Here is a 21,204-nt window from a genome sequence, read left to right as displayed (position 1 = left end):
CACTGGATTCAATTCTCAGCACCACATATAAATAAATAAAGGTCTATCAACAACTAGAAAAATATTTAAAAAAAAGAAAGAAAGAAATTTAAAAGGCCTATGGATACAGTCATCATACAAAATCACTTATATTCCTCTGTATCTGCAATAAATAATTCTAAAATGAAAAATTTGAATACCATTTACAATAGTATCAAAGATATAAAATACTGGCAATAGACCTAATAAAATATGTGAAAAAAACTTTTATTAAAAAATTATAGAAAGGAAATAAGACTTAAATAATAGATCTGTTGATTTATGAATTAATTGAAAAGTTCACTATTCTGAAGATGTCAGTTTTTTCCAAATTTGTCTATTGCGTCACTGAAATCCCAGTAAAAATTAAAGCAGATATTTTGGGGAAAATTAATAAGCTGATTCTAAAGTTTAATTAGAATGTTAAAGACCAGGAATAGACAAGACAGTGTTGCAGGAACAAAGCTGGAAGATTTACTGCCAGGTATTAAGATTTCTTATGTTATAGCAATTGATATCATGTTGTATGGGTGCAAGGATAGACAGATACACCAAAGGAACAGAAAAGAGTCCAGAAACTGTCCCACATGCATGGAGTCACTTGACTGAGGACAAAAGTGATGATGTGGTGCCGTGAAGAATGCTTGACCTTTCCAATAGGCTCTGCTGACTCAGGCGGATGGTCATTTGTAATATGAATCTCGATCCCTATTTTCACAACTTAAACATGACCAAGTCTGCTACATTGCATAAATAAGGGCAAGCAATAAAGCTTGCAGGAAAAGATCTTCATTACTTTTGAGGTAGGGAAAGACTTCTTAAAATACAAAAAGCACTATCCAAAAAAAAAGACATTCTTTGGATTGTATTAACATTAAATTTTCTTTTATTTATCAAAAACCCCTATAAGATTTAAAAGACAAACCTTAGGGTAAGAGATTCCATCTGCAATACATTTGCCTGACAAAGGACTTTCATCCAGAATCTATTTTTCAAACTATTACAAATTAAGCAAATAAGTTGACAGAATAATGGGCAAATGAGCTGCAGAATACATTACAAAAAAGAATATTCAAATGGATAATAAATATATGAAAAAGTGCCTAAACATCATTAGCCATCAATAAAATGCAAATTAAAATGACAGTGTGATACTACTACACACTCAACAGGATGGCTGAAATTTTAAAAAAAAGAAAAAATCACACCACTGGACTAGAAAGAAGGCCGAGCAACAGACACTTCCATATTCGGCTGGCCAGGGTGTTCATTGGTACAACAATCTTGGAAAGGTATTTGGCAGTGTCCATTAAACATATGCAAACCCAGTGCACTAGAACCCATTCTTAAGAATACACCCAATAGAGAGCTGTACCTACACATGTGCACCGGGACACACAGAGCAAATGGACACACTGGGAATGGCATCAGTGCCCATCAGCAGGGTGACGAATTCATAAACCATGGTATGTTTGTACCATAGAAAGTATACAGGAAGGAAGGTAAACAAATCATATGCAGCAACATGGCGAACCTCAGAAACACAGCGCTCAGCAAAGTAGCCACAGAGAACACAAGTTATTTAAGATCCAAACTGTAACACTTACATAAGGTTAAGAACAAGTGTCATGGTTTGGATCTGAAATGTTCTGCCAAAGGCCCATGTGCTAAAGGCATGGGTACCAGCCTGGGCCCTGCTGGGAGGTGCTGGACCTTCAGGACGTGGTGCCTTGGCTCAGTCATTTTACCATCATTGTAAGAAAGCACATGAGATGATCCATTTATAAGTGAGGAAGATTTATTTTGGTTCACGGCTTCAGAGATTTCAGCCCATGCTTGGTTGCCTTGTGCTTTGGGGCCATGGCAGGGCAGCGGGTTTTCGGGGGGAGCACATGGTAGAGCAAAACTCGCTCATGGTGACCGAGAAGGAAAAAGAGTGAGAAAGGGGCCAGAGTCCCAACATCCCCTCCAAGGACATTTCCCAGTGACCTACTTCCTCACTGTAGTAACCTGCAGTGCCACAGGCTAGCAACCAAGCATTTAGCATGAGCCTGTGGGGGGCAGTTCAGATCTAAGCCATAAGAGGCACCATGGGAGGAAGTGAGGTGGCTGGGGCAAACTCTTCAAGGGGACATTGCAACACTGGCTCTTTCCTGCCTTGCTGCTTTCTTCCCTGTTACCATGAGACAAACAGGTCTCTTTCACCTTGTGCTCCTGCCATTATGTACTGTACAGGGCCAAGTGAACATGGACTGAAACCTCTGAAATCATGAGTCAAAATAAACTTTTCCTCCTTATAAGTTGCTTATCTCAGGAATTTTGCAACAGTTAAAGAAAGCTGACTGACACAACTAGCAAAACTAAACTTTGCTGTGAAAAATCAGGGTCATCCTATGCGTAGGTGTGAACAGTAACTAGACAGATACAGAAAGACCCTGGAAATTGAGGTAATGCTCTGTGCCTTGGTCTGTAGGATGTGTTTAAGAATGTTCTGAATATGTCTCCACAGTTCATGGGTTGGAAACTCAATGCCCAATGCACCAATAGGTGGGAGGTGGGCTTAAAGGACATATTTGGGTCATGAAGCCTTTATCCTCATGTCTTGGTTAATGTCACTATCAAAAGGGATTGTGGGGCTGAGGCCATCCCCTTCTGCCTTCTACCATGTGAGGTTGCAGCAAGAAGGTCCTCACAGCTGCCAGAATGCTGAGCTTAGAATTTCCAACCTCTAGAACTGAGAGTCAGCCAATTTCTCTTCTTACAAGTTAGTCTCAGGTATTTTATTATCACAACGCAAATGGACCAAGTTCTCTTTGTGAAAATTCATGAAGCTATACGCTTTTGATTGTGCTTTTTTCATGGAAGTATGTTGTTTTTAATGAAAACTAACAAATTGTGTGTGTGTGTGTGTGTGTGTGTGTGTGTATGTGTGTGTGGGGGGGGGGTACCAGGGATTGAACTCAGGGCACTCAACCACTGAGCCACACCCTCAGCCCTATTTTGTATTTTATTTAGAGACAGGGTCTCACTGAGTTGCTTAGTGCCTCGCTTTTGCTGAGTCTGGCTTTGAACTCATGATCCTCTTGCCTCAGCTTCCAGAGCCACAGGGATTATAGGCATGTGATACGGCACCGGCTGGATAAGTGTTTGTGAATGCAGGGAATGTGCTAGAGCTTGGACAGGCGTCTACAGGCCCTGGGCTGGAAGTGCTGCACAGAGGCTTCCTCCTGGGCTCTCTCAGGGGTCCGCTGGCCATTTGTTTCAGGGATCCTTGAGGGCTCCTGCTGTTTCTTTTACAACAGGTCGTGAAGCCATTTGTCATCCCACATGTTGTTTGAAAAGGAACTTGTACAGCGAAGCACATGGGGCTCCTGACCTCTGGTCTGGCCAGCATCTGTTCTCATTCAGGAACTTCCCCTCCCCACCCAGCAAAATTGATGTGGGACAAATGGCTGCCCATGGAGGCCTTTAGCACCCTTCTTCTCTCTCCTAATCTCAGAGGACCTGGGCTCCCGTCTGGCCAGTGTAGAGTGGATAAAGGAGTCAGGCAGCAGGGGAGTGACTGTGAGTGGCTGGTGGGTTAGATCCCAAAGCATGAGGTGGATCCCTGAGGGTGGGGAATCTAGGGTGCATAGAGACACGGTCTCCAGACCATTCTAAGATGTTCATATTCCACAGCCCCATTGGCAGCATCCTTGCAGATTATTTGTGAATTGAGTAGCATCAAATGGATCATGTTCTGCTGTGACCAATGCTTTCAAGATATTAAATGATCCTATACATTTAGAATTGCTTTGGACAAAGTTCTACTTGTAAGAACCCTCATAGAATTAATATCCACAATGGGTAGTGTATTAGTCCATTTTTTATTACTGTAACAAAATACCAGAGGCAGGCTAACTTTATAAAGAAAAGAGGTTTGCTTTGGCTCACAGTTGCAGAGGTGCAAGTTAATGAGGCTACATTTGGTGGTGGCTTTCTTGCTGGCAGAGTCCTGAGCAGCACAGGGCATCACTTGGCAAGACAGGAGGTATGTGTATGTGTCTTTTCTGGTCTCTTGCCTTTTTCTTGTACAGTTATCAGTATTCATTCAATCATAGGGACTCAACCCTAATGATGTTGTCTCAGCCTAATCACCTCTTAAAGGCCCACCTCTAAACATAATAGGATCAACTTTCCACCCTCCTAATTCACCACAATGGGGGTTGAATTTCAATACGTGACCCCTTGGGGGACACACTCAAACCCTATCAAATCATGGCAGCCAGGTGTGTAAAACACGAATTAATTCTCTCTACAAGCAATAAACGGAAAGTTCACCTGGTACAGCTTCTCCCAGACAGAGGGCTCAGTCCATGTTGTCTGGCCCCCCGAGAGCAAGAAAAATGGGGAAACCTCTCCATCTCCTCTCTAGAGGCAACCTCTTCACTAAGGGGCTAGCAATAGACAGCCCTGGCAGTTTCCAGAAGCAACAGTGCGTTGTGGTCCATGCGGCTGCAGGCCTGAGCGGCTAAAAGCTGATTAGGAAGCCCTGTCGGAAATGATGGCTGAGGCTGAGGCTGGCTCTGGGAACCTGGATGTTACTGTTTTGCATCCCCATTGAAAAGATCATTAGGTAGTTTTGCTGCCTCTTCACCCTGAGATCCCGGAGGCAACAGAACTTCCCCTTTCTGTCACATCCAAGATTCTCAAGAGTTTTGTTTTGAATGTTGAGTTCCTTCTGGGGAAGGGGGAACATGGACTCTTTTGGTGTTTGATGTGTGTGTGCGTGTGCGTGTGCGTGTGCGTGCGTGTGGTGTGTACACAAAGAGAGAGGTTGCCTCTTCCCTCTCACCTCCCTGCATCCCGGCCTTTGCCTCTTGCTCTGCTCTTGTAACTGTCAGCGTCGTGCCAAGGGGCATACAGTTTCTAGGCTGTCGGTTTTCCAAGGTCATCCTTTGAGAGGAGCTGGCTGCTGGATGCATCTGTAATAAGTCAGACGCGGGTTTCTCCGCTGCCTTCGTGGGCTCTTCCCCTCTGATCTGAAACTGCAGAGGAAGCCCGAGTGGGGTGCTGAGTTGCTATAAAATCCTAAAAGAAAATGAAAGCAGTGTTTAATCATCCCCGGTAGCCATTTCCTCTCTGCCTCTCCTCCCGGCTCTGGTGGGGCGAGAGGCTGCGTGGCTCTCTGGTGGAGTTGGTGGAGAGGAAGCGGTGGCCTGTGGGCTGCAGCTTGGAGGGAGAGGTTATCCTAGGATGAAATATCAAACCAGATCACATTGATTTTCCCTCCGGGGGGCCCGGATATCACATCCTTCCATTTCCCCCTCGTCCCTGCCTGCCATCGACGGGGAAGCATTAACGGGGAATAATCAATGATGCTCTGTCCTGAAAATAAAAGGCTTGTCATGTCTCTCCATTTGGTGGAATGGATGTGGGACCAGGGGTCATGTGGCCGCTTCCATCTGTCTCCTGACAGAGGCACTGACTCAGACAAGCTTTCTGCCCAGAGGGCTGCAGCCCACAGCCAGGTGACCGCGAGCTCTCCATGGGCATCAGGAAAAACAAGACTTCAATTTCTTTGAACTCTTGTGTCAGGAGCTTGGCTAACTACCAAACATGGCAGCTGAGGAGAGGCCTTCGAGAACTTCCATTTCTGAGTTCCATCATGAATTCATGTTTCCTAACAGGCTGGAGGCTGCACTTGGAGTCCAAAGGAGGCCATATATTCATTGCTTCATGTTGGAATCACAGAAATTCAGAGCTGACGGGGCCGGAAATCTGTGGTGCAGCCCCCGTCCCCCATCTGACCCGTGAACTTGCTGCCGGTTCCTTGACGGTGAAGCACCACTACTGCCTCCGATGGCTGCTCATCGTTGTCAGAAAGCTCAACTTGCAGAAAGCATTGTTCACATTTGACCAAAAATCTACTTTCTGGTGCTTCTCTGTAGTAACCTCTCTGTAGACTCCCATCTCTTACCCTTGGTCCCTAGCTCCTTGCTGTCCCACTGCATCCCTTTAAGTCTTTTTGTATCTTAGAAGCATGCCAGGGGCCTGTCTCCTCTTAGCTCCTTGGTAGCATCCCTGATCCTGCCTGGCTTCCCACCTGCAGCCCAGGCACATGGGGAGCATCCGCTTCTGCTTCCCACACTTCTACTCGCATAGCTGAAGGCCGGCTTCGCTGGTCTTGGGAGATTGTTTTGAGATAGTTCCAATCTAAAATCTCTGCATTTTCAATGCATGCTACAGCTGAAGCCACACTTTCCCAGTCTGTACCTGTATGGTTCAGTTTTATTTGGCCATATAGTAAGAACCTACAATTGTTTAACCTACAATTAGGTTTTACCTTGTTAGATTGGTTTGTGGATCTACCTTTAGGAGCTCTTTTAAAATCTAGTTCTGCCATCGAAAGCATGGTGGGGGCCTTCCATGGGAAAAGTACTCTCATTAGGTGGGAGGGGAGTGCTTTCCCTCTGGGGTGCCCCGCAAGTTAACATGGACTCCAGAAGCAGAGGTGTTCCCAATGAGCTGTCCTGTTTGGGACACTGCTCAAGAGTCAATAAGGTGAGCTGGGTGTGGTGGTGCACGCCTATATTTCTAGTGGCTCAGGAGGCTGAGGCAGAAGGAGCACAAGTTCAAAGCCAGCCTCAGCAACTTAGTGAGGCCTTAAGCAAATCATTGAAACCCTGCCTCTAAATAAAATATTTAAAAAGGGCTGGAGATGTGGCTCAGTGGTTAAGTGCCCCGGGGTTCAATTCCTGGTACCAAAAAAAAAGTCAATAAGGTGGTTCATTCACCTCAGTTCCAGCAATAACCTGATTTTGTTTGGGGGGAGTCTTCTCTGTTCTGCTCTTGCTTCATGGGGTTTAAATGAAGTCCCTCCACTTCTTTCTCCAAATGCAAGGGATGAGCATAATTACTAAAGCTAAGTCTCCCTGTCTCCCCATGGAGCCAACGCAGGCTCGTGCATTCCAGGGAGAGAGCTGTGACCAGACAGTTCCAAATGAGTCCTGCCCATCCTGCGCTGCCCGTTTTTCCTATCAGGTCTGAGAGTTCTACAGTGTTTTCCCAGAAAAGTCTCTTTCCCTTAAATGCCTGAGAGGTACACTCAATTGCTTACAGCAATATAATTACAAGCAAAGCAAAATAACAGTTTCTATAGGAACCAGGCTCTGGCCCAGCCCCTGTGGGCTGGGCTTCTCTCCCCACAAACACAACTTTCCACTTGAATCAAATGTATGAAATATGATATGTCAAGAGCTTTGTAATGTTTTGAACAACCAATAAAAAAAAAAAAAAAAGGAAAAAAAAACCCCCACAACTTTCCAGTTTTCTTGGTTGGCACCTCAAGCTGCCACTATCCATCGGGAAATAGCCCCGCCTCGTGCCTGATAGGGGAAGGGTTCAAAAAGCCTTTGCTGAAATACAGATGTACCATGTCCAAGATAGACATGATGCCATCTGACGCTGCGTGTACCCTGTCATGAACCCGTGGGTTTTCCCACTGATCACCACTTTGTTTTCTAGGAATATTTATGTTCTTTGGAATCGGAGGCTTCGTCTGGGGGTCGTTAGTAAGCTCCTGTATTTGCAGATTGGGACCATGGCCAAGTCTATTGGAACCTCAGCTCCCCAAACTGGAAGACGGACTGCATAATTATATTCACCCCGACGTCGTGATCGCAAGCCTCTGTGTGGGTCTCCATCATTTATGGGCATATTTACTCTTTCATTCGATCCAAGTTTCTTTGCTGTAAGGACAAACAGTTTGTGTGAAAATACTCAGTGGAATGTAATGCATTTCATCCGAGCTGTAATCTGTCTGTTATGTGCATCAACCTTCATCTTCTAGAATCTGCTGTTGTTTTCCTGGTTGCCTCCAAGATGGTGACAGCAGTTTAGCAATGCCATTTGCAAGAGTTATCAGCTTCCTGGCGAGTAATTCATTGAGGTAAGTGATTTTAATTCATTAGTGTAGCTAGAGAAGAGTGGCCCCGTTTATAATCTCTTCCTCGGAGCTTTAATTTCCTCTTATCATTTCTGTTACCCATTTCATGGTAAAAGATTTTATTCGACAGGAAAGATGGAAGCAAATTAGGGGTATAGAGGTTCTGCCTTCTTTCTGATAAAAATCGCTGCTATTCCTAAACAGTGAGCCTGTCTCATCTTTTTTTCTTATTACCCTCAACTTAACTTTAAAGAGTCATTTTTGATGCCTTGGGCTCTTTTTGCAAGTCTTGTCTCATTATGGGCTTCAGCCTTGCAACACTTTACACCAAAAATCATCTTCTTTAGTAAAGGTTGTGTTCATCAGCTATCTGTCGCCATGACAAGTGCCCAAGATAATCAGCTTATAAAGAGGAGTAGTCTATTATGGCTCACAGTTTAGAGGTTCTAGTCCATAATCAATTGGCCCTGTTGCTTTTGAGTCTATGGTGGCCTATCATGGGGGGAGTATGTGGTGAAGCCAAATCATTCATCTCATGGCCAGGAACAGGAGAGAGAGAGAGAGAGAGAGAGAGAGAGGGATTGGGATCCCACAATCCCCTTCAAGGTCCTGCCCCCAGTGACCTAAAGACCTCCCTCTTGGCCCCACCTCTTAAAATTTCCATCAGCTCCCAACAGCCCCATGCTGGAGAGCAGGCCTTTGACACCGAAGGCTTTCGGGGGCATTTCAGATATGAACTCAGCAAAGTTTTTATTCACATTCTGCTCTGCCAGGATTCTAAATAACAGAAGCCCATGAGACTGGAGGCAATATTTAGCAAACTGTTTTGAACATGCTATCAATTTAATACCCCTCTGCCTCCCTCGAGGAATGAGGTCCTTGCGGTTGGGGTTTCATTTATTTATATTGAACTCGGGGGGAACTCGCCTACTGAGCCACATCCCCAGCCTTATTTTCTATTTTATTTAGAGACAGGGTCTCACTGAATTTCTGGGCACCTTGCTTTTGCTGAGGCTGCCTTTGAACTTGAGATCCTCCTGCCTCAGCCTCCTGAGTCGCTGGGATTACAGGTGTGTGCCACTGTGCCTGGCACTGTTGGTGTTTTTAAAACCCCAAACAAAACCCAAACAAACAAAAAACTCAAATGCCTGTGTTTGAGCTTTCTGCTACTTTATGTTACTGATAAAATACCTTGGACAATCAACTTAAAAGGGAGAAAGGTTTACTTTGGCTCATAGTTTCAAAGGTTTGCTTTGGGCCTGGGGCAGCAACTGGGGATTGGACTAGAGCCTCACTCATGCTAGACGAATACCGTACATTGAGCACTTTGTGGAGGGACCACATAGTAGAGGGACCTCTTCATCTCTTGGTGACCAGAAATTTAAAAAGCAAAGTCCAGGAAAGTTGCAGACATGGAAGTTTCCAGTCATCCTTTACCCGCGGAGCCATGGACAGTGTGGGTTTCCTGTCACTGATGTGCTACAACGGGCACAGTATGTTACCAACCAGGGAAGCTCATTCAAGCTTGGTGTCCAGAGTATCTGCTGGGGCTCCAGCGTTGACTGCCCTTGAGGCTGTGCTTAGTCTCTGGTGCCTCTAGAGGTAGAGCAGGTACCGCAAGGCTCAAGTTCCCAGCATAAATCATAGCATTAACCTGTCCAGTGGCCACGGCCTCAGGCAAAGGATGGCAGTCTCTTTCGGCAGGAACTATCCAGCTGAGGGCCTAAAGATGACCCCCTGCTGCTGGGGGCGATGTCCAGACTATAATTTGGGGAAGATAAATTCTTTACTACAGATCCTGCAGTGAATATCTTTGTGCAAAAGCATTTCCCATCTTGAAGGTTATTTTTAAGAGTCAATTCCTGGGAGTGGAATTATTATACCAAAGAATACAAACATCTTTAAGAATCTTGATGTATATTGCCAACATGCTTTCCAGGGAGTGTACCAGTTTATTTTCCATGCCTTCCACCCCACACAGCAATATATCAGAATATCTGTTCTAGGTCACCTATATGTGCAATTGGGTATCATCTTTTAGGAAAAAAAAAAATCCTGAGTCTAGCATGGTGGCCCACACCTGTAATCCCAGTGACTCAGAAGGCTGAGGCAGGAGTTTCGCAAGTTCAAGGCCAACCTCAGCAACATAGTGAGACCCTGTCTAAAAATAAAAAATAAAAAGGCTTGGAGATGGAGCTCAGTGGTAAAGCAACCCTGGGATCAATCCCCAGTACCAAAAATAAAAATAAAAATGATTCTGGCAGTTTCATAGACAAAAAGTGACTTTAACATGTTTTCCATTTGTGTTTCTGATTACTACTGAAGGCAAATACTTGCCCATTTTTAAAAGATTATGGAGGATTTTGAATACCCACAAAAGTTCACAGAATATCTTAATAAATTCCCACATGCCTACCATCCCAGCCCCACATGCCTACCATCCAGATAGCCTACCTCATCCACAGCCCCATCTTCTCCCAACCCCCTCATTTTTCTTTAAAGAAAGTCTCTTGAACATACCATTTTATCTTTAATATTTCATTGTGAATTTCTAAAAGACAGGGCTCTTAATTAAAAGTCCACAGTATAATTACTACACTTTAAAAATTAAAAATAATTCCTTAATGTCATTTTACAACCAGTTAGCAGTCAAATTTCCAATTGTCTCATAAATATCAGGTTCTTTTGGCATTTAAAAAATCGGGATCCAAATGAGGATCAGAATCTGAGATTCGTTGAGATTCATAGGTGATGCCTTTTAATTTAACGTCCTTTAATCCTCTAATCTATGCATGCACTCTCTCTCCATCTCTCTCTCCAGCTGTCTCCCTGTAAGACATGACTAAGATGTCCCCATGATCCCTGTTGGTGTGACTGCCAGGTGGAATCCCCTCCCCTGACTGCGACTTGCTTCTAACTAGCAGAATGTGGCAAAGGTGATGGGAGGTCACACCCACGATTATATCAGGTAAGAGTCCATCTCGCTGGCAGCTTAACTCTGTTTCTGACTTTGAAAGAGCATGCTGTCAGGAGGTAAATGGCCACACCGGGGAAGCCCATGTGGCCAGCAACTGTGAACCATCTCTAGTTGCTGAGGTGAGACTCCAACAAGAGACCGAAACTTGCAGTCTGGCAGTTTTTGGCAAGGAATAAATTCTGCCAACAACTTGAGACAACTTGGACTTGAGACTGTTCCCTCAGTCGAGCCTCTGATGAGAATGCAGCCCCCCCCCCCCCGGCAACATCTGGATTGCAGCCCTGTGAGACCCTGAAGAAGAGAAACCAGCCAAGCTGGGTGCAGACATCTGACCTGCAGAAACTAGAGAGAGTAACTGTGGGGTGGTCTGGAGCTGCTCCATCCGTGGAGGTCAGCTAAGCCCTGCTGACTTGGCCAGGTCCCCTCTGGCCCAGCTGACTGTGGTCTACTCTAGCACTTGCTTTACCACTTGCTCCTCCCCCAGGATCTCTCTGCTAGCCTACATTGACCTTCAGATGCTTCTCTGGAGAGCTCTGGCCTAGGGTGTCCATCTTCTCAATAGACCCAGAACTTTCTTTGCCAGTATGGACAACATCGAGTGTATGATCTCTGGGCATCTACCTGCACCTTCTTTACCCTGTGAAAATTTCTGTCTTTGTGGTATCATTGACCTTCTACTCTGCACACAACTCCCTCAGTCTAATGTCTGGATGGTGTAAATTACTCCCAACAAAAAGCTTTTGAACAGAAGCATCCAGCTCCAAGCTTACCCTGTGTGGTCCCTGCACAGATCAAGCCACCAGGGACACCTCCTCACCCCTCCACCCTGCAGGGGCAGTTCTCTTTGTGATTCCCCATGGCCCCTCTTCATGAGGGATTCACAAAGGCTTCACAAACCCAGGGCTTCACAAACCTTCCGTTCTCTAGCGTTCTCTCTGCCACCTCCTCCGTCGCAGCAGCCTCACGGTCTGAAAACAATCATTGTCAGAATATGCCATTGGATCTGTTTTCATATTTTATTGTAAAAAGAGGAAGCGAGGACGAGCCGTAAGATTGCAGATGAGTAATGAGAGAATTCCTCACAGCTGTTCAGGGATATATATTTTTTCTGCAGTGGAGCGAGACGGATTCCCATCACAGCTCGGGGACATGTTCCATGAAACCCCTCATCTGTCATGCTACGGGGGTGGGGGGCAGGGGAGAAGTGTCATTATGGATGTAACTGGGCTCAGAAGTGACTGGTCAAGGTTGACACTGCAGTCCTGACAGAGCTGTTTATGGAAATTTTCCTGGGGGGCACCGCTGGCTGGTGGGGCGGGTCATTCCATGCAGTCCCTGCTCTATGCTGACTCCCATTCCTTCCCAATCAGACTGCCATGGAGCTGAAATAAGTCCCTCCAGGGTAGCAACTCAAGGAAAGTGCACTTTTACCTCCTCCAAATTAGATAAACGGGAGCTCAAGACATAAATGGTCTCAGTTTTTAAAATAAGCTTGAGTCAGGGGCTCCTGCTAGTCAATACTTTCCTGTCCTGACACCCCTGTCCTGTCACACAGACCTCGGAGCAGAGGGGCATCCGGTGGTCTAGATCAAAGGCTGGTGCATGACACCAACAGGGAGACGTGCCTGGACCTGGGTCGCCTGCTGTGTGGATACTGATTTAGTCTCCAGGTGAGGAGGACAGACATTGATCCACCTCAGAAGACCCGGAAACTGGGACCGCAGTTTTCTCTCTCTCCTCCCTTTTCCTAATTCCAAGAAACAACTTGTGCAAGGAGCTTTCCTGCTACTAATAGCCATTCTGTCCCCTCTCTGCAGGCTGATGGCAGCAGCCACAGCACCAGGTGAGGCCCAGGGAGGAAATGTGTGCCCTACTGAACCAATGGCTGTCTCCATGCTTCACCTCCCAGGTTTTCAATTTGTTTGGAGGAAAAAAACTTCCTCTTTTTTCCCCCCTTTTAAATGTGTCCACTTATGGCCGGCCTGGTTCCTAAAAGGATTTGGAATGTCAAACCATAATAGAAACAGTGCGCAAGGTAGATGTAAGGGAAGGAAATCAGGCAGAGGAAATAGAGACGGGGGAAGTGACACAAAGCCAGGTAAGGCTCTATTTCCAAAGGCTGATTGACATCTACTTGCTGATTTGGTTCCAAGGTTTGGGGAAGAAGGAAACATGTTCAGTGATTCCCTTCACAGCGTCATGACATAAAAGCAAACTAGTTGTGTGGGAGAAAGTTCTAAAGCACCAGATGCGTCTCTGGTGGGACATTTGTTCTTTTAAAGTTAGAGAGCAACACCCTCAGTAATGATGAGTTTTACAGAGCACAGACTTGTTAAAAATTTGTAACTTAGTAAAATCTGCTGTGAAGATAACTAGTGTTTGAATTCAATGATTGTCTTTAGAAAGAATCAATGTCTTATAAAATCAAGTTTGAAAATACTTTAAAAATATCTTTCCTCCTCTTCCTCCTTCTTTCTTCCCCTTCCCCCCCTTTTTTTATATATTTATTTTTTGGTTAGACACAATACCCTTTTATTTTGTTAGTTATTTTTATGTGGCATTGAGGGTCGAACCCAGGGCCTCGTGCATGCTAGGCGAGCGCTCTACCACTGAGCCACAACCTCAGGCCTCCTTATCCTTTTTGAAAACACACAGACATTTTACACTTTCTTGGAACTAGGGAACCTGGGCTCTGGTGCTTTCTGAGCGGTTGTTGGTGTCATTATGTTGTGTGTCCTGTGCCCCCACTTCTCTGTGCAAATACTGTGATGGTGTTTGTGCATGAAAAAGAACCAGTGAAAGCATCCAGCCCTTCTGCGTTATCAAGTTATTATCAAATTCCATGCAATGAGTTGCGGGGAAGGTTCTTCTAAAGCCGTGGTTCTCAAACTTGAACACATATCAGAATCTCTTGTTAGAAAAAACTCTGCAAACAGAGAGAGCTGGGCCTGCCCCAGAGTTTCGGGGTGGGGGCGGGCCTGAGAGTATGCATTTCTTACAGGTTTCTGGGTGGTGCTGGCTCTCTTGGTATGGGCAATAGCACTTTGAGAATGCCCTTTCCTTTCTCCCTAAGCCACCTACATTAGACAACCAGTGTGGTGCATTTGGGAGTTTCCATCTCATTTTTTTTTTTTTTTTAAATCCTGAGCCAATCAAAAGTGTGGTTTTTTTTGTTTGTTTGTTTTTGTTTTGTTTTTGTTTTTTTTTGCCTTCTGGCTTTATTATAAACTCAAACTAGAAATCTGTCTGGGCAAGGCTTAGGGCAACTCACATTGAAATCCCAAGGGATCAAACATTTAGACTTTTTGGGTGTGCACATTTTATGTAGACAACAATTTGATTTTCCCATTTGGGAAAAATACTACGTGTTGAGATCAACCAGGTGGTGCCTCTCAGATGCTTGATAATGTTATGAAAATTAGAGAGAGAAACATTATCTATATGTGGCAAATATAGGTGTGTCAACACAGGTTAATTTTCTGGGCAAAATCTCCTTTGCCAACACTATCACCTGAAATGAAAGTTCTTGCTAGTGAGCGTTCATTTTGGCCAGAGAGAGTCTGGCCACTGGCCAGTAGTTGAAGAGGGTTGAGGGACAATAAGTAACAAATAGCTATGAGGTTTTGTAGGTGCAAAACATCTCACATTCTCAGACGGCTTTGTCCTCTATGGTCTTACTACAGGCACCAGGTAAGTTGAAAGCAAGACATCAGGATCCATCTGCCATGATTTAAAAGTATGTCCACATATTCTTTGATCCTCCTCCTTTTCCTCTGGAGGTAGGGCTCAATTTCCATTCCTTGAGTCTGGGCTCTACTTGATTATTCTCTTATAATCTACTTGATCATTCTCTTATAATTCTCTACATTATTTACTGTGTCTGGCACACCTCAGACTTTCACATCTGTGTCCACCAGCTCAAAATTACTTCCCAGCTCAACAAAATTATTTTTGAGTATCTCAACCAAATGTTCCCCTGTTCATTCTCTTATAATGATTAGAATATGGCAGAAATAATATTTTACCTGAATGTGCACACCCCAAAAGTCTAAATATTTGCTCCCTTGGGATTCCAATGTGAGTTGCCCTATTGTACTTGACCACAGTGACCCTGATCGCCTTGGCAATGACTAGTGACAGAGTGGTCACGTGATATAGTTCTGACCAATGAATGCTGAGGAAATGTCTGCTAGATAAGAACTTCACACTCTGGGAAAGACTTAAAAGACGTTTTGGTAGATACAGTTCCAGTTAATGTTACCTGTATGGATATGATTTCTGGAGTTGTGGCTTCATTTTATAAACACAAAGGGAGTAGCCCAAGGATGGATGGATAGCCACAGAGAGGAAGAACCAGGATCTTTTATGATTTTTGTTACACCATGCATAAGCCAATCCTGCCCTATCTCTGAACTTTAGATATTCTAGAACAAACTGTTTGAGTTGGTCTTTTTGTTACTTGCAACTGAAAATGTCCTAATTAGCACAAAAACTCTGATGATAGTTTTTAGATTTATGTCAAAATTATCATTGCACTTATTTTTCTTAGATTCTGTTGTAATCTGGAGGGCAATGATTTATTCTATTGGAGTAAGACAAACATAGAGAAAAATATACAGAATTCAAGTTTAAGCTTGATGAATGCTCACAGAGCACACTTCTCTAACCAGCACCCAGACACCATTCTTCTACATGTCCCCTTTTAGTCAACAGCCAAGATCACCAGTAGCCTTACTTCTAGAATATGCATCAGTGTGGCGTTTTAAAACTTCACCTAAGAGGAATCACACAGCCTGTACTCTTTTGGTCTGGCTTCTTGCACTCACTACGTTTGTGAGGTCCATCCAATGTGTTGTATGTGTCAGTACTTTGTTCATTCTTCTTAAGCTGGACCATCCCATTTATAAACATACCACTACATCCATAGTTAGTGTGCTGTTGATGGACGGTAGCCCCCAGTTTGGGGCATTACAGATGGTGTTGCTCTGAACTGTCTATGCATTCTCTTGGGGAGTATATGTATGTATACCTAGGGGCTGGATTGATGACTTATAGGGCCAGTGTGTTTACTTTTGTTATGTATATTGCCATGTGGTTTTCCAGGTGCTGTCCTTTTATTCACCTTTGCGTCTCTACTCACCTACATTCCTTGATCTCCTGTCCTTCTTCACTCAAAGAACCTACTTTGCATGTAATGGATTCATTACAAATAATCATAATATCATCATATGCATCCGTAGGCAATTATAGATTCACATGTATACATGTATATATAAATACATGTGTCTATACATGACATACATGTGTGCACATGCTGTACATAATAGAATTCAATATAACCCTCATGAGCCAGCGATGCTGAAATTCCAAAAGGTCTGCGGTTACTGGGTGGTGACCAGGGATCTCCATTCCCATCTGAGACTGGTTCCTCAATGGTTCATCCACCAGTTTGCTTCAGTTCCCTTTGGTTTGAATTTTGAAGGTTGCTACAACTTGTGTCTTTCTTATGCACTTGAAAAAATGTAAACAGCCCTTTGTGAGATAGGGGTTAATGAAGAATAGGGTTATTCTTCTTCCATAGTACCGGAAAAGAGGAAGGATGAGCCATAGTAGGCTGTTTGGAACAGAGAAAAAGATTTTTGGTGTAAAAAGAGTCCAGCAAAGACTGGCAGGCCAAGGTTTAGAGGTGGTGTTGATTTTCTTAGAGTCATTTTTGTCTCAGTGAGTTGCCTTTCCCTGAATGCTTTTCCCCATTCAACCACCGGAAAGAACTTGGGTTGTAAAGTGATAGTAACACAGCTCTTCTGTGAACTGACTCTCAAAACCAGAAACAACTTTCAGAATTTCTACAAAAGAAAACACTACAATGTTGGGGGTTCTTTGTAAACCACAGGAGGACTCTAAAATAGGTGCTGCAGTTTACTTCAATCTTGATTGGTCTCGTGGAAAAATTCAATGTTGTTAAGAAATATATAACTTCCCATAGACATTACTTTTCTGATATTAAAACCATTAATATCCAGGAAACTGTGTGCTTATGGAAAGGTCCAAAATCCATGACTTCAACTAACCACTTACTATTCCCAGTTTCTAATGGGGAAAAAAAAAGTTTAGGGTCTCTATCTAAGGAAATTGTCGGGGGAGGGGTGGGTATAGTTCACAAATCTCTTTTATCATGAAGGCTGTGGATTATGATCATCTGAACGAACAGGTCTGTGAGTAAGTAGTTGGAAAAAAGCTAGACTCAAAGTAGACTGCATACATGTATCAGAAAGCATTACAGGATTCAAACTAACTTGATATGTTTGAAGCCAAACCAACAGTAATTAATAATTTAAAGGGAAGAATGACAACCATTGAAAACCCTGAGCGACTCATGACAACACCGGTGACTAATGGGGCACTGGTAATAAATTGTCCTTCTTGAAAGCAGCAGGAGTCCTGATTCCGTGCAAGTGTGTTCAGGAGTCGCTGTGCCTGTGGCCAAGGACTGTGCAGATGCCAGATGGCTTAGCAGACCCTGGGCTAGAAGTCCCCAGTGAACTCTGAGAGTGGGCTAATGTAAGCTTATGAATATGAAATTCTCTAATTCTTAAAAGCCCTCTCAGGAGGTTATGAGTATGAACCCTTTGGTCATATGGGGGAAAAGTCTTAATAGTTGCTCATCCTTTTCCCTGAAAAACCAAGCAAGGAGTCTTACTACTTCTTGACCCAACGGGAGACGAAACAGTGCAACAGAGAATCAGAGTCCTGTGCCAACAGAGTAAGATACCAGTAGAGGTCCTCCATCTCTTTGCGCAGATTGGTTTAAATTCTCCAGTACCCTTGGGTTCGATGGGGTGAGCTAAAAGGACACATCCCTGAGGAGCAGTCACAGAGCAAAGTGCTTGCCACATTATGCAGGCCACAGAGTATTTGCAGCCAAGTGTTTGTTAAGGGTAGGCTGTGGGGTGATCCATTACCATATATGTCATAGTGGAGTGTGTGTGAGGGTAACTGTTAGAGGTACCTTGGGTTGTTAGAGGCCAGGCCAGTACATTGTCTATTTATTTTTAGTTTCTTTTACTAACTAAAAGACTTTTGATCACCTTTTATGGATACATTTAGTTTCCAGATAATTGCCTAAAAAATTAGGAAGCCTGGAATTGATTTATAACTGAAGTCAGAGTCTAGGTAAGTTGCTTGGTTCCAAATATATATTTCAAAGCTCTGCATGATGTACAGAACCATAGAGAGATCAGAAAACATCCAAAGAACAGATCTTGTCATCTGTGAATTTGGTGAATAAAAATTTGAATCACCACTTGAAGGTTTATTGTAGTACAAGCCTTACGTATTTCTCAAAATAGGGAGGTCTTCGGACACCCAGGTGTACAATTGCTTCTCATGTTCAGCCTCCTAATAGATTTTGCATTAATCTCCTCTTTGCCTTTCTTAGTCCTGGACAGCTAAGCATTTCTCTGACCAGATTCCCAGTTGATGATGTTTTAAATGTGTGCGTCTCTGCTTGTGAAGGCTGCTTATAAAGATAGTTGCACATCCTGAGCTCCTGCAGAATTTCAAAAGACAGAATTAGACATGAGCCTCTCCCTCTGTGCTCACCAGGAAAATATTAAATAGGATAGAGAGATGAGGAAGACACAGGAACACACACCTTTGTAGTTGTGTTTTTCTACCGGAGCCTGTGGATCTGTCTTCATTTTGTGAAATATTTTTACAAATGTGTTTATTGACTGGGTTTTAGAAAGGTAGATGTACCTGTGGCTTGTTCTATGTTAGCTATCAGTAGGTTTAGGATTTCCTGCCTGATGTGTTAAGTAGGTGTCATGAACCTGTCACACCTAGTAAGCAATAGAAGGCCACCGGAACCTGAGGAAATGCCCAGTGCAGGGGCCGCTCTGATTGACTTGTTGACATATCTAGTTTGGTCTTGGAACAAATATGGATAAATTTAGAAAGTCTGTTTCATTTCTGCAGTTGGTATGTCTTTATTCTTCACTCTAAACTGCTAAACACCAGTCTATCAAACTCTTAATTTTTGGGCATTTCAACCTGTTGTCATGACATTAGAAATAGTCAGATACCTCATCATTATTCTTTATACCTCATAATCATTCTTATTCTTATTTCTCGTACAGAGAACTTGGAGGCAGAGCCAGTTTCTAAACTGGCAGGGGGGAGTGTGAACTTTGTCCTCTCCCCTCCCGAAGGCCCTGGGCTCTCCAAAGCTTGATTGAAAGGTAGTTGATGAGTGTGAGAGCCTCCTGGGAAGGCAGATGGGAATGAGAATGTTTGGAGTTGGAGAAAGACGGCAGAGAATTGTGTAGAGGAGGAGGCTGCCATAATGAGGGGGTCAGTCCTTGGAAAGTGGGAGCAGGACTGGGCTCAGAGGGCGAGCACAGGTGTACTGACACTGGGGCAGAGACGATTCTGGGACTCTCCATGTGCACATCCCCTCTGCCCAGTGGTGAGGGAGCCTTTGCATTCTAAAGAAAGGGGAGATCATTAAGCAATGGGCGTGGGGGAGAGGCAGGATAAGGGCGCCATGGCAGGGGTAGAGAGGAGGGCTACTTCTAGTTTCTCACAGCACAATAGAGTAACTTTTGACTATAATAATCTATGATAGATTCCAAAATACCTAGGAAAAAGGAGTATGAATGTCCTTAGGATATCAAGATAAAGACTGTTTGAGGTGGAGTGCTAACCCCTGATCTGATCATTATACGTTGCATACACATATCAAGTTATTATACTGTACCCCACAAAAATGTGCAGACATATGTCTCAATATAAACAACAACAACAACAAACAAACAAACAAACCATGAGAGCCATGTCTCATCCTCCAAAAACCCTTTTCTATCTCTAGGAAAGCGCCCACTCGACTGCTCTTCGGAGCTCACTGTTCTAGAGTCAGTTACGGTTGGAGAAAAGGGAAGGAAGGAGAGCTGGTGCCACCATTTCCACGCTCCCTAGAATGCTTCAGTACTAGCTCCATCCCCGGCATCTGAGCGACTTTTTGTTTTTGTCAAGAGTGCTCACAGAAGGTCTTGATGCTCCTTGCCGATGGAGTTTTCGATTTGTTTCTAACTGCACTTTAGTGACCAAGAATCCAAGAAAGATGATGAATTAATTAGTGTTATTGACTTCCTAAAAGGGTAAGCAGTTCACCTCTCAGAAGCCAGTCGTTTTCTACAGCGTGAGGGAAGGTTTTGCACACACAGAGGCACGCATGCATCGTGAACTTCCAGATGTGCTGGATGAAACACACCCTGGGGCCATTTTGAGAAAATTAAGCCAATTTTTTTCTTTAGTTTTGTCACATATTTAGTCAGGCCTGAGAAATGGCTGAGACACTTGTCTGTTAAGTCAGTACTTGTCCCTGTTCCAGAACCAGTGTTCAGTTGGGCTTCTGATGGACAGAGATGAGTAAACACACAAACAACCCAACAACACACACCATCTTAACTAACAGATTGGGTGGTTTCTCTGTTCCCTCCAACCTACCTACCTTAGGCAGCATCTCACAACTCTTTAACTGAAGGCACTAATTTGAGGCTCATTTCCTCTCTCTTTCCTGTCTGTTCTTCAGTGGATATTCTGGGGTATAGAAAAATAATCGAAAGCAAATCATAGGTGATCTTCAGAGAGGACAATCTCCTTGGAAACCTTTGGAGTAAGGGTGCCTTTCTCCTGGGATAAGTTATATGCACCTAGGAAATATACAGTCAGTCCCTTACCTTGGTCCCCTTCCTTTCTCCAATAAACCCATTCCTCTGCCCCAACCCTGTCCCCAGACTTATTCCCTGTTGATCATCTTAAAATGGAAATCATGAATGAGGAGGGGAGAGCCCCCACCTCCACATAACTAGTTTTGACCTTGTTTGCTTATGGTGTGTGCGTTTGTGTGTGTGCGCCTGTACGTGCGTACTTCTTTATTCTCTTTGCATGTACCTCTAATTGATCTTGAAAAGAAGGGACAGTTAAAGAAGACGTTAAGGTGAAATGAAGCCATAACTGCAGCTGGAGACTTTTATTAAGTGTGGCAAAGTTCCCTGGGCTGCGCTGAAATTGTTTATTGATTTTGGTATGGCTGGGTGCTCGGGAGTAATCGCCCAGAATGCCGCTGGAGACAGCGTCTTGTTAGCTGCTGCTCAGCATGCCTCAGCACCCGCTCACTCGGCGCTTGCCTCTTTAACCTGTAAATAAATACCCCGTTAACTCCTGAGGTGCCTCTACCGAGGACCAGAGGTGCACCCCCCGCCCCAGCAGCCTTTAAATG

This window comes from Callospermophilus lateralis, chromosome 3, assembly GCF_048772815.1.
Source record: "Callospermophilus lateralis isolate mCalLat2 chromosome 3, mCalLat2.hap1, whole genome shotgun sequence".
Taxonomy (NCBI): Eukaryota; Metazoa; Chordata; class Mammalia; order Rodentia; family Sciuridae; genus Callospermophilus; species Callospermophilus lateralis.
Note: the sequence above shows the minus strand (reverse complement) of the source record.